This window comes from Vipera berus (genome assembly GCF_964194415.1).
Source record: "Vipera berus genome assembly, chromosome: 3".
NCBI classification, from domain to species: Eukaryota; Metazoa; Chordata; class Lepidosauria; order Squamata; family Viperidae; genus Vipera; species Vipera berus.
Genome location: NC_138204.1, coordinates 158,732,324 through 158,745,536, shown reverse-complemented (window position 1 = coordinate 158,745,536; position 13,213 = coordinate 158,732,324).

Here is a 13,213-nt window from a genome sequence, read left to right as displayed (position 1 = left end):
GAAGAGGAACTGTATTAAGGCTAGTTTAAACTCTAGCTGGATACCAAGTTTTGGAGAGTTATATTAAATAAAACCTGATTCTAATTTTTCAGATATCTACCTGAAGGCATGGGGGATGGAAAGAGAGAAAGATAGAGGATTACAGTAAGCATATTCATTTACTAAAGTTAAGTTCTGAGTTCAAGTTGGGGACTGATTAAGGCTGTTATCATCATCTCATTCATCATCCCAACTTCTCTGGGTTGGGGCAGGCTTCCAGCATCACATCACTGAAATTTGATGGCAAATTCCATCAATGAGATAGCAACTTCCTGTTTAAGCAAACACAGGGCATCACAACCTCCAGATTTGTTTAACATAATTTAAAACTTACAAAAAAAATAGAATACCACTCTGAAAACTGGCTGTGACCCCAAATCACAAAAAGGTTGATTTTACCACCTTTGCCCCAATAAAGCCACCTTTCCCTGTGAAGAGCTAGTGAAATGAAAGCTGCGTGTTGGTTTTTGTAACCAGTGGCAAATACTCCTCTGTAGGGCAGGATGAAAAGGTTGACTCAGCCTTCCATCCTTCCGAGGTAGGTAAAATGAGGACCCAGATTGTTGGGGGCAATAAGCTGACTTTGTAATAATGCCGCTTGGGTGTGTGTGTGTGTGTGAAAGCCCTAACAAGCAGGCATATACATAGAATGAAGGCTACTGCTAAGCTTGTAAGCCGCCCTGAGTCTTCGGAGAAGGGCGGGATATAAATGTAATAAAAAAATAAAAAAAAAATTAGGAGAAGCCAGAAAATAAGATAATAGGACATTCACATATTCTACTTGCCTGGCATAAGCATACTCATTACCCATCTGTCAAGGGCATGAATGCACAGCATTGTACTCAGTGAAATTTCATCATAATCACTGGGCAGCAGGAGACTCTGAAGAGAGAAGAGGGAGCAGGTCCTTTGGTACCAGTTTTCCCAGCTCCAAAAACTTTTCTTCATAAGAGGGGAAAAGTGGAATTGAGTCTTCTACGATCAGTCTTCTGCCAGTGATCACTTTCAGTGTTCACTCCATGCAATCAGAGAGAGCTGGAAGCAAAGGGGCTGTCCTCCCCTATTTTTCTTCCTTATTCTTCTTCTGTCAAGAGTATTGGAGAAAGTGAAGGAGAAGTTCACATTTTTAGTACCAGTTTTCCCCACAAAATAATCCACTTTATTACAAGATTGTCTCCTGCAAAAGTTTTTCTCAAGGTGCCTGGAGGGAGCTCTGGTGGTGCAGTGGTTAGAATGCGGTATTGCAGGCTGAGTCTGCCCACTGCCTGGAGTTGGATCCTGACTGGCTCAAGGTGGACTCAGCCTTCCATCCTTCCGAGGTTGGTAAAATGAGGACTCAGGTGGTTGGGGGCAATAGGCTGACTCTGTAAACTGCTCAAAGAGTGCTGTAAAGCATTATGGAGTGGCATATAAGTCTAATCACTGTCCTGAAGCTTAGGTAATCCTTCTGGTTAATGATGAAATAAACAAGACTAAAATGATGCACTTCTCTTCTCTTTCACTGCTAATCCTAACCTGAATTCTAACCTATCACTTCTCTTTTCAGAATATTCATTCCATCTGTATTAATGTACAATATTCAAATTTAAATTCTAACTTTGAGTAGCATTTGTCAGTTCCAAATAGTTATCCATCTAGCAGGGTGCTTATTATAGCTGAGTTATATTATATTATACTGTCCTTTACCATGTTGCAAGGATTCTTTGATCTGTTCAATCTGAAAACAGAACAGCCTTCAAAACTAAGCTTTGGGCAATTGGTTGCTAGATACACTTGTGCTATATGAATACTAAGATGATAAATATGTCTCCCACAGACACTCTACCCAGGAGAATAAATCCTATCACTGCACATCTGGAGACAGATTGCTCCTTTGAGTCTGTCCCTATTTTGTTCTCATTGTATCCTACATCAGTATATATTTTTTTAAAAAATAATAATTCTGTGGCAATAATGTCAATGTCCAATTAATGGGAAGGTGTCAGAAAACCTAAAATACTGAAATTAATTCAGGCATTACATTCCTGATTAGTTGCATTGTTTTGAAGGCCAAGAATCAGTACAGCCAATCAGCTTACATATTGAACCACTCTTCTGCACTTGTTGGATTTGTAGCAATTGCCACCAACAGTTCTTTTCCCCAGCAGGGCCTGAAATACCATTTCCAATGGTATTTTATTTAGTTGATTATGTATTGAGTCTCAGAGACCCAGATTCATTAAGGAGTAGCTGCTGGGAAAGGTTTTAATGCTTAGTGCTCTAGACCAACACATTATTAATGTTCTAGATTACTGAAAGAAGGGAGTTCATTTATTAAGGCTGAAAATCAGCAGTCTTCCTGGGGAAGTTAGGTGAGAGAAATATACAGTATTAATCACTGTAACATAATAAAAGGTAGCAAAATAGGAAAGGTAAAAGGTAAGGCATATTAGACTCACGGTAGCATATAAGCTTTTCATTCATCTGCCCTTTCCTGCTTCAGTATATAACCAATACATGCTGCAGCAATCCCTTGGGAATTGTGGAAAGATTTATGATGCTCTGGGACACAGAAAAACAGAAACATCAGAGTTGCCATTCTATCAGTGGCTTCAGCTCCTTTATCTTTACATATTCCTCAGAATTTTGGTGCATAGGGATTATACCCCATTTCAAATGCTAGGCAAGCAGGAACTACAGCAAGTCACTATTGGCACATTGCAAGCTGATGAAAAATTCAGCTTTTTTTAAATCTCAAGAAACTAGTTATTTTTTTCTCATGTGACTATGCATAGGGAACAAGATATGTTATTCCTGTCATTTGTGGTTGATTCCAGAGCCTGAATTCATGTCTTATGTCTAGCATTCAGCTTTCACTAAGCCAGTAGCAGTGAGTTCCTACAAGCTGCAACGGTAGAGGCACTGGTTTTACTGTGTACTGAAAACCAAAACATAGGCAGTTGGGAAGGAAGGATAGGAAAAGGGGGAGGAAATGCAGTGGGCACAACCATATATCAAAGTCCCATCCTTATGTATATACAGTTTATCTCCCTATTGTGGATAGGAGTGACTTACAAATTTATGTATTTATTGTATGGATTGGATACCCATACCATCTTTGAACAGACTTCCAGAAATTTACGTCAATGAGAACAGATTACAAATCTAAAAATGACACCCAAATCAAACAGTAAATACAGTTCCAATACTGAGACTCAGATCTTTTAAATATGTATCTTAAGATAATATAGTTCCCATGTTTCTATCTGTTTGATATATAACCTGTTACATAATACTGGTGCAATGCTATAACAGAACAGAATATTGGCCAAGTGTGATTAGACACACAAGGAATTTGTCTCAGTGGTAGGCACCATTGGATCCACTATCACCTACATGGGTGACTTTGGTCATCATACTTATTAGGGTTAAAAAAGCCTGTAAAAATGGGAACATAAAGTATTGCAAAAGTAAGAACCAATCTTGCACATCAAATCTATTTATAATAGATTTCTGTTTCTCACATAAGTCCAATCTGGAAGGATGTCCACCCATGTGTCCAGAAAAAGTAAGCTAGGAGTAAGTAAAATCATCCTGAGAGGCCAGAGAAAAGGTGAGGAGCAACTAATTTGCCTTCTGGTAACTTGTTCTTTCTTGATTATCACACCTATCTTGGAAGTGATTTTGTGAAAACTTCCAGGACTAGCTCCCAAAATTCCAAATTGCATGTAGGTTCAGAAATGTTGCCTAGTTCTTATTTGAAATATCCCCTTATGGAACAATCTAAGTGACTATGGGATGGAGAGAATGTTGGTTTCAATTTTATGTCAACTGAATTAAAAATGAATAGTATTAGACTATCAAGACTGTATGATGTTTTCCAGTTTTACAAAGACCATGTTATTAAGAAGGACACTAAAAGCTTTGTGGGATCTACATGAATTGTGTAGTTATCCACAGATATATCTTTTCTATTTGACCTACTTATGCATAATCATAATATCATAATAAAAATTAAATTGTTTAAAAAAACCCATTCAATTTAATGATGGATTGTTATTGAATGTCAGTAAGATATTATTTAATAGCAACAAGAAGCTCAGCTGAACATTCATGTCTATTTGTTGTGGGTTTTTTCCATGTTATTAGCATACAGCAGTTGAAGCAAAGAGTGTGACAGATTTGTCAGTAGTGAAGATTATGTTAATTGCCAGCACAAGGGAGCTATTATATTTTGTCATAAGAAGTTGCCCTAAGTGAAGAGAACTGTTTGAGTTGTGAAATATAATACACATTGATCCTAAAATGAAACAATAAGCATCCAGTTCTGATATGAATTTCTATAGTTGCAAACTATTGACAGAAGTGGGCATCTAAGGTTGTACATAGTCCTGAAACCCAGTTTTTACCTTCTCTACAAAGACTCTAATCATAACTGTAGCATATATATAGAAGTGGGAAATGCATGAAAACTAATTAGTAAGTCTTATATCAGGCTTAACAAGTACTTACAAAATGGGGGGAGGGACTACCAAATTCTACTCACCCTCAGGAAAATAAAGGAAATCCTGACTCCACACATTTATCTTGCCCTAACCATTGTAATCCTTGAGACATCCAAATATATAAAGAATAACTCCAGCCATCAAATGGTTGCCTACCCTATTATTCATTAAAAAAATATTTAAAGCCACCATTGCTGACCATGCTTCAATAACACAGACACACAGAGAGAGCTTAAATTAATCATCTCCTGATTATGATAGTATATAGTCATAGTAAATAAATAAATAAAATTAACTCCAGCTCTATTAATATAAAAATGATCCATTTATTTTAAATCTTTTAAGACAGTGTTTTTCAACCGGTGATACACGTATCACCAGTGGTACTTTAACACCTGGCAGGTGGTACGCGACCCCTAGCCAAGTGTAGCAGGGGAGGGAACCAGCTAAAGCAGCACCGCACAGACTTGGAGGAGATCAGCTGGAGCTGCAGAACTTGGCAGAAGCCCCAGTATCAGCACATGTGACAACATGGTAATTAGAGCTTCTGGTGCATCCAGAAGAGAAAAGGAGGAAGAGGGCAGAGAGAAGAGAATTATAAAGGGGGCAGGTTTTGGCGAGAGAGGGAGAGAAAGAGCAAGAAGAGAAGAGGCTTTTCTTACCAAAGCAGTGAGGAGAGACAGAGCAAGCGGCCTGTTTTTGGGTGAAGGGTGCGTGAGCAAGCAGCGTGTTTAGCGAGTGGCATGTTTTTTGGGGAAGGGCATGTGAGCAAGCGACCTGTTTAGCAAGCGGCCTGTTTTTGGGGGAAGGGCGTGTGAGTGAGCGGTGTGTTTAGGAGCAGCATGTTTTCAGGGGAAGGGCGTGTGAGCGAGTGGCGTGTTTAGCGAGCAGCATGTTTTCGGAGCAAGGGAAAGTGAGCAAGCTGGGCAGGAAGCGCAGGATCAGCATGCACTTCTGCAGGGCTATGGGGGCTCTGCAGAAGCCCCAGGATCAGTGCATGCACTACAGCTGATTGGCATTTCTGCTCGGCCCCACAGAAGCACTAATCAGCTGAGTCCTGAAGAAGCGCTGATCAGGGCATTTCTGGAGAACCCTGAAGAAGGCCAATCAGCTGGGGCCCAGTGCTGATCCTGGCACTTCCGCTGAGGCCTGATAGCCCTGTAGAAGCGTGGATCAGCTGTCAGGGCTCAGCAGCGCAGGAAGGAAGGAAGGGAGGGAGGGAGGGAGGGAGGGAGGGAGGAAGGAAGGAAGGAAGGAAGGAAGGAAGGAAGGAAGGAAGGAAGGAAGGAAGGAAGGAAGGAGATGGGAATGAAAAGGAGGGAGGCAGGGTTGGAGGGAAAAACGAAGGAAGGAACACCCCCCCCCATGGTAACCACAATGTTAATGCGGTCCTCAATGAAATTGTGTTTGACATCCCTAATAAAAAAGGTTGTTAAGTGAATCTGGTTTCTCCATTGACTTTGCTTGTCAAAAGGTTGCAAAAGGGGATCACATGTCCTTGAGACACTGCAACCATCATAAATATGAATCAGTTGCCAGGCATCTGAATGTAAATTACATGATCCTGGGAATGCCCTAAGTTTGAAAAATGGTCATAAGTCACTTTTTTCAGTGCCATTGTAACTTCAGTCACTAAGCAAACTGTTGTAAGTTGAGTATTACCTGTACTTTATCACTTTTTTTCTTTTTTCTTTTTTTGTCATCAAGTTTTTGACACCTTGCTAGGTGACTGGTGGTACTCAGATAGCGCCATATCCTAAAAGTGGTACCATGGGTGAAAAGTTTGAAAAGCCCTGTTTTAAGAAACCTATATGTTTTCTTTAAAGATTGAGGCAGGTTCCAGTACAACTGATTTTTATTTTTTCAAAAATCGTGAAATAATACTTGATTGCTATATTATTTTCTTCATTCTAGTATTCTAGACACAGTTCTGGATATGAACTAATCTGCATAATATCTAGTGTTACCCAATTTGAACCTTCCATAAGTACAAAAATGCATCACCCCTGACCTACGTTCATTCTGCCGAGACCTGAAGACTTGGCTCTTTGAGCTCTCTGACCCAGGCTGAGAATTTTAACTGGGTTTTATTTTCAGGGATAATTTAATCTTTTATTTGTCTTTTAACTTTGTATTTTGTATTGGTACGATTTTAAAATGCCCTGTAAACCGCCCTGAGTCCTTCGGGAAAGGGCGGTATATAAATCTAATAAAATCTAAATCTAAATCATGAAATCAGCTTTGTTTTCATCTCTTTCTTGACCTTTCCTTGCTTTTTGTAATAGCTTACCTAAAGAAATCACTGGAAGATCACAAAAGCTGGCTTTGAATTGACATACTGACTGATTTAAATAAAAATGTATGTTCCATTTTTCTAATACAGCCAAACTGTCTAGGGTAGATAAGTAATAATAATGCACTAAAATAAGTTCACAATCTGGCTTGTATTATATTTCAGTTCTACCTAAATCAGTTCCTAAAGCAATGTGTGGCTGTCCAGTTATGCTGCACTCTAATTCCCATCAGCTCCAACTGGCATAGTGATAGTGGTCGGTAGTGATGAATTATGGGAGTTGTAGTTGAATAATATTTGGAAGGCCATAGATGGCTCAACTATGCCCTAAAGAGACTTGAAATATAATGTAAAATTTACACTACTATTAACTTAATAGACATGAATGTGTATTTGTGTATTATTTGACCTCCCATTTCATCAGTTTCTTTGAACATCTCCAGATGCTATCAAGCCATTCCATGGAAATCATTTTTAATTGCTCCATATGCCAGAATTTACCATCTGCTAAGTTGTTTGTTTATAGAAACTCATCATACAAATCATGTAATCCATGTCACTGCAGAACATAATGTTTTGCTCTATTTTTTGCTGCTGAAAATCTTTTTCTTCTTGTGCCATATCTGTTATCAGACATTGGCGATCATGTTGGCGATCCTGTTTTTATCAGAAGCCACACGAAAAAGTGCTGCTGAGTTTTGTCCAAACCAGTCCCTTAGATTTTGAAGCCATGATGTTCTTCTGCCTGGACCTCGTTTGCCTTCAATCTTTCCCTGGAGGATTAAATGGAGTATGCCGTATTTTTCTGGGTGTCACATCACATGTCCGAAATATTCTAACTTTCATTTTTTTATTATTTTGATGATTTCCCTTGGCTTTCCCAGGCGACTTATCACCTCCTCGTTTCTGATCTTGTCAACCCAGTTTATACGTAGCAGCCGCCTGTAAAGCCACATTTCAAATGCTTCTAGTCTGAAAATGGCAGAAGAAAAAATATTTCTCTATCTATGTAATGACACCATCATATATCAATGGGTCATCAGTTAATGGCAACCACTGTCTGAAGAAATCTAAATCTGCTATCCTATGGTAGTAAATATAGGTGCATTTGCCTGCAGCCAAAGAAGAAAATACATTTAAAAACAAAGCATTAATATTTTCTTTCTTCTGTTGCAAACAAAATAAGTCTGAAGCACAGAAGTACAAGAACCATAATATCAACTCTAAATAAAGATCAGTGAAAGAAAGAGGTCAATTGGTCATCCATTTCCCTTCTCCTAGTGGTATTAAAAAATGGAATGCAAATTAATTAACTTTCAAATGACCTAAAAAGGCAACAGTAATACTGAAAGTTTCAGATTCACATTTTACTTTATATGAAACATGTTGATTTTCTTTGAAAGAAGAACTCTCAATTTTTCAAGATTTTTTTTTGTATTTGTATGCCAATTAATGATCATATATCTATACAGAATATGTTGACAGCTAAGTCATTATGAAAGGATTTTTTCAATATCAGTACTAGCCCTCTTATTTCAAAAAGTAATATTTTCTCAGTAGTATAGCTCTTTTTGTTGTGTTTGATCTCACCTTTGTCCTTGATTCTTTCTCTCTATGATTTTTATCATTATTATCATGATTTATTTATTTGCTATTTTTAATACTAATGCAACCAGATGACATGTGGCAGATAAATGGCCTTTTCAAAGCATCACAGAATTAAGTGTGCTGTTCTAAAAACAGATTCACGCTTTTCAAATAGCCTTTGTTTAACATATTCCAGTTACTTCATTTAATTTTCTTTACTCTGCAAATGAATTTAGACCATGATCTAAACAATGTCAGACATGGAAACAGATGATCAAACACTTAATATCTGTTCTAAGAGTTCATAATGAAAAACTTTATTACTTATCGAGATAACATATTTGATACGAAGTTGAGAAACAAGGAAAAACTTTCAAGACTGTCTGAATCATTTTTATCTCATCCACTGCAACAAATTTGGGAGGATCCTTTTTTTTAAAAAAAGTGCACTAGTTGTGCATGTATACAAGATATTCACAAACAACCAAACCTGAGATTGCAACCCCTGTTTAACCAAGATTATTGTGTTTGGAATAATGGTTTCATGGAAACTGATAGAAGTTTGCCAAATCTTATGACAAGACATCAAATTCCTTACCACTTTCTACAGAGGGACGATTGAGAACCTCCTGTCATACAACATCACAGTCTGGTTTAGAAGCATCACTGCTTCAGACAAAAAGGCGGTGCAGAGAGTGATGAGGATGCCTGAAAAAAAATTGGCAGTTCCCTCCCTTTCATCCAGGACATAGCACATAAGCATTTCTTGAGCAGGGACTGCAAAATTGTCTGGAACACTACAGATCCTCTTCACGACCTATTTTCATTGTTACCTTCTGGGAGGAGGCTCTGTGGTATCCAAAGCAGAACATCCAGATTCAGTCACAGTTTTGTTCCAGACGTTACTAACTTTATGAACTCTACAGCTTTCTCTTTCCATTATGTATTCAAGATAGACAGTGATTAGTATTTATATGTTGCTTATATGTAAGGGTGTAGGCCTATACATATGTTGTTTATATATAGTATGTTTAAATGTGTGTTATGTATGTGTACACTTTGAGAGCAAGCAACTAAATTTCATTTTTAATGTGTGCCATTGTCCCCACAATAAAAAATGACAATAAAGGTTATCTATCTATCTATCTATCTATCTATCTATCTATCTATCTATCTATCTATCTATCTATCTATCTATCTATCTATCTATTTATCTATCTATCTATCTATCTATCTATCTATCTATCTATCTATCTATCTATCTATCTATCTATCTATCTATCTAAATCAGTGAAAGGGATGATGAAAATTTCCAGAGACCATAAGAGAAGATTAAGCAAGTTTGAAGGTGTTGTTGCAACTGGAACAGATGAAGAAAATTAGAAGTAGGGATCTCTCCAGAGGAAGAGAAGGTTATCCCTACTATAGAGAAATAGATGATGAAATTAATTTTCAATCAGAAAAGCCAAAAAGTATAGCATAAAATCAGAAAAAATACATAAAATAATTAATAAATGACTCGCATTTGTAAAAACTAGCTGGTGATTTTAAAATTTGTAGGAAGACTGCCTTGCACTAATACAATACACTAAAACACCTGATGGGACTTTTTAATGCAATAGAGAAACAAAGGAAGAATCCACTTGACTATTTCCTGCAGGTTAGCAGAATATTTCTCCTGATAGCCCTTAAAATTATTTTTAAAAACATTCTTCCCCTTTGGGCAAAAGAAAGAAATTATCTCTTTCACAAGTCACAAATCTGTTATCAAAAAAAAACAAAGATTGGCACACAATGCAGAGACAAAGCAGTGGCTACAAATAAAATAAAAATAGCTTATAAACTACAGATTGAAAGTGCTGTTAAGTGTAAGGTAAAGGTAAAGGTTCCCCCGCACATGCGTGCTAGTCGTTTCCGACTCTAGGGGCCGGTGCTCATCTCCGTTTCAAAGCCGAAGAGCCAGCGCTTGTCCGAGGACATCTCCGTGGTCATGTGGCCGGCATGACTAGACACCAAAGGCGCACGGAACGCTGTTACCTTCCCACCGGAGCGGTCCCTATTTTTCTACTTGCATTTTTACGTGCTTTCGAACTGCTAGGTTGGCAGAAGCTGGGACGAGTAACAGGCGCTCACTCTGTTACGCGGCACTCGGGATTCCACCCGCCAAACTGCCGACCTTCTGATCGACAAGCTCAGCGCCCTAACCCACTGAGCCACCGCGTCCCTTTGTTAAGTGTGATAAAATGCAATTAAATGTATTTTCAAAACTTGTACCTTTATCTGCTTGATACATTGCAGATTTGATGCCTGTAGAGTATTTTCATTTTCCGGACATTTGAATGGAAAGCAATGAAGTTTCAAGCAGCAGAAAACTGAGAGGGTATTTACTGAAAGCAAAAGTGAATTATAATACGAAATGAATGAATAAACTGCTGAGGAAATAAAATTTAAAATGGAATGAAAACTTGAATTAGTTTTGCATGAAAGCAAATTAAAATAAACAATTATTTTCCTTACATACCTTTAGGCCACAGGATACTCAGTACTAAATGTAAAGCCTTTGTATAAAATAACAGGCATTCATTCACAAAGGAAATTAAATAAATACACATAGATCAGCACATAAATAGGGGAAATCCTTCTCATCCCAAACTACCTGCAGGTCATGAAGCATCTCAATATCTTTTATGATGCTTTAGGGGGAAAAAAAGTCAAACAACTTCATTCATATCTTCTTTCTTTCTTTGAATAGACATTACAACTTTCTCATTAATAGGTATGCCTCTCATAGATTGGCACAATATTTCTCCTACTCTTCTTCCCAATAAATTATCTCTCTTCACTAAACTTACAACACTGCAAGAACATCCAGGAATCTTTCTGCTAAAATCGACCCTTTTTTAATGGAATTATAGTGTTGTCTGAGCTTGGTTATTTGCTTGCAAATATTTCATTACCCAAATAAATAACATCTTCATTGATGGTGAATATAGGCCTTGCTTCCAGAGTAACCCCACAATCACTAGCATTAATGAATTTACCTATTCAGGTAATGAAACATTTACAAGCAAATAACCAAGCCCAGAGACCACCAATGACTCTACAGTATGACCTTATTATCTTCTCTTAGGTATACTGAGGAAATTTATTGCTTCAAGTTGTCCTATTATGAGTCTAAATGTGCCTGTTCATCAGATACTAAAATCCTGCCTTAGAACCATAAAGAGTGTGTTACTTCATTAGCTGTTCTCATATTTTGTTGTTTATCTCCTTTTCCAGCCCATCTCTGTGCTATACAATCAGTCACACAGCACTGAGTTTATTTGGAGTGCCTTGCTGGTCAACAGATACAGTATATCTGAATATATGGATTTAGAACAGATATTATTTTCCTTTGTTTCAAATCACTGCTTTATTTTTTCTACTTAGATGTACTTTTGAATCTAATAATTAATATTTAGTCTCTTGTAAAGCTTAATCACTCACATTCTCATCTAATTCTGGGATTTGAATAAGATTTTCAAAAAAGGTTTTAAAAAGCTATTTTTCAGGGTTCTAAAGAGGCACAGTATGACTACTTATTAGAAATGTGTATATGATGTTGTAATTTGGGACATCAGCAAATAAAAGCATCTCTGGAGGAAATAGCTGTGTTTGTGATAAATAAATACAAATTTAAACTATTGAATATGCAAGAGCTATATAAATATAATTCAGTGCTAAAACTCTCTGCCTAGAAAAAATGAACATATTCTGCAGCCCTAGGTTCCATTTGCCATTCTATTTTCCAGGATCCAAACACCAAATCTCAATCATATAATTCCTAACTCACTTTGTTCTTTCTTTCTTTAATTTGAAGACAAGTGTGGTCCCAAATGGATGGAGACCAATACTTGCTTTTTCCCCTGGGTCACCATATCTCAGCTCCAGAAGTCCAAAAAGCCAGAGGAAATAGAAATCCCTCAGATTTTTTTGCAGCCAAGGTATGGGCAAACTGCTGTCATCTCTGCCCTGTACATTTTTTTTTTCAATCAAGCTATTGTTTTAGAACAATATCAAGTGAGTCATTTAAAAATAACTCTTAAAAATAAAAGTAGATGTGCAGTTGTAGATGTTTGTGAATGTTGTTTTCAAAAAGCAATCACAGCATTTTTTTTCTTGCAATTACAGAAATAAAAACGAAATGGACAATGGGAAGTTATTTTTCTGAGGGAGAAATATTAAGTCTCTTACAGTGATAATGTAAGGGAAGTCTTATCTGTTGCTTCAGCAACATTAATGCTGAAAGATATCTTCTTGAGTTCAAAGTAACTAAAAGTAAAAATATTAAAAAGGCATACTTAGTAATTTTTAATTCACTACTCTCATATATTCTATTTAGTGATATCATATATCGTAATCCACTTAAAACATTTCATGGATGAATAGATGAAAACATTTTACACATGTTATATTTTAGAATTTCATATCAAAGCTAGAGCTTCTATCCATCTTCCCAGGACATGTTCATTATTGGACAACTTTGGAAAAAATAAAAATTGATGTGAGAACAAATAGATATAAGACACTTCAATCACTTCATATTCTAAACTAGAATAACAATGACAGACGTTAGGTTGCATCATATTTGACAAACAGGAACGGAAGATATCTTTCTATTAAGAGAAATTAATGTGTCAAGACATTTCAGAACTTGATAACCAAGGCATGATGGAAGCTCAGAATGACAGTTACCTTTGTTGTGTGGCGGTATATATGAGTGAGAAAGAGAGAGAAAGAGAGAGCTGTGACTTCCTTTAAAGAAAACAAC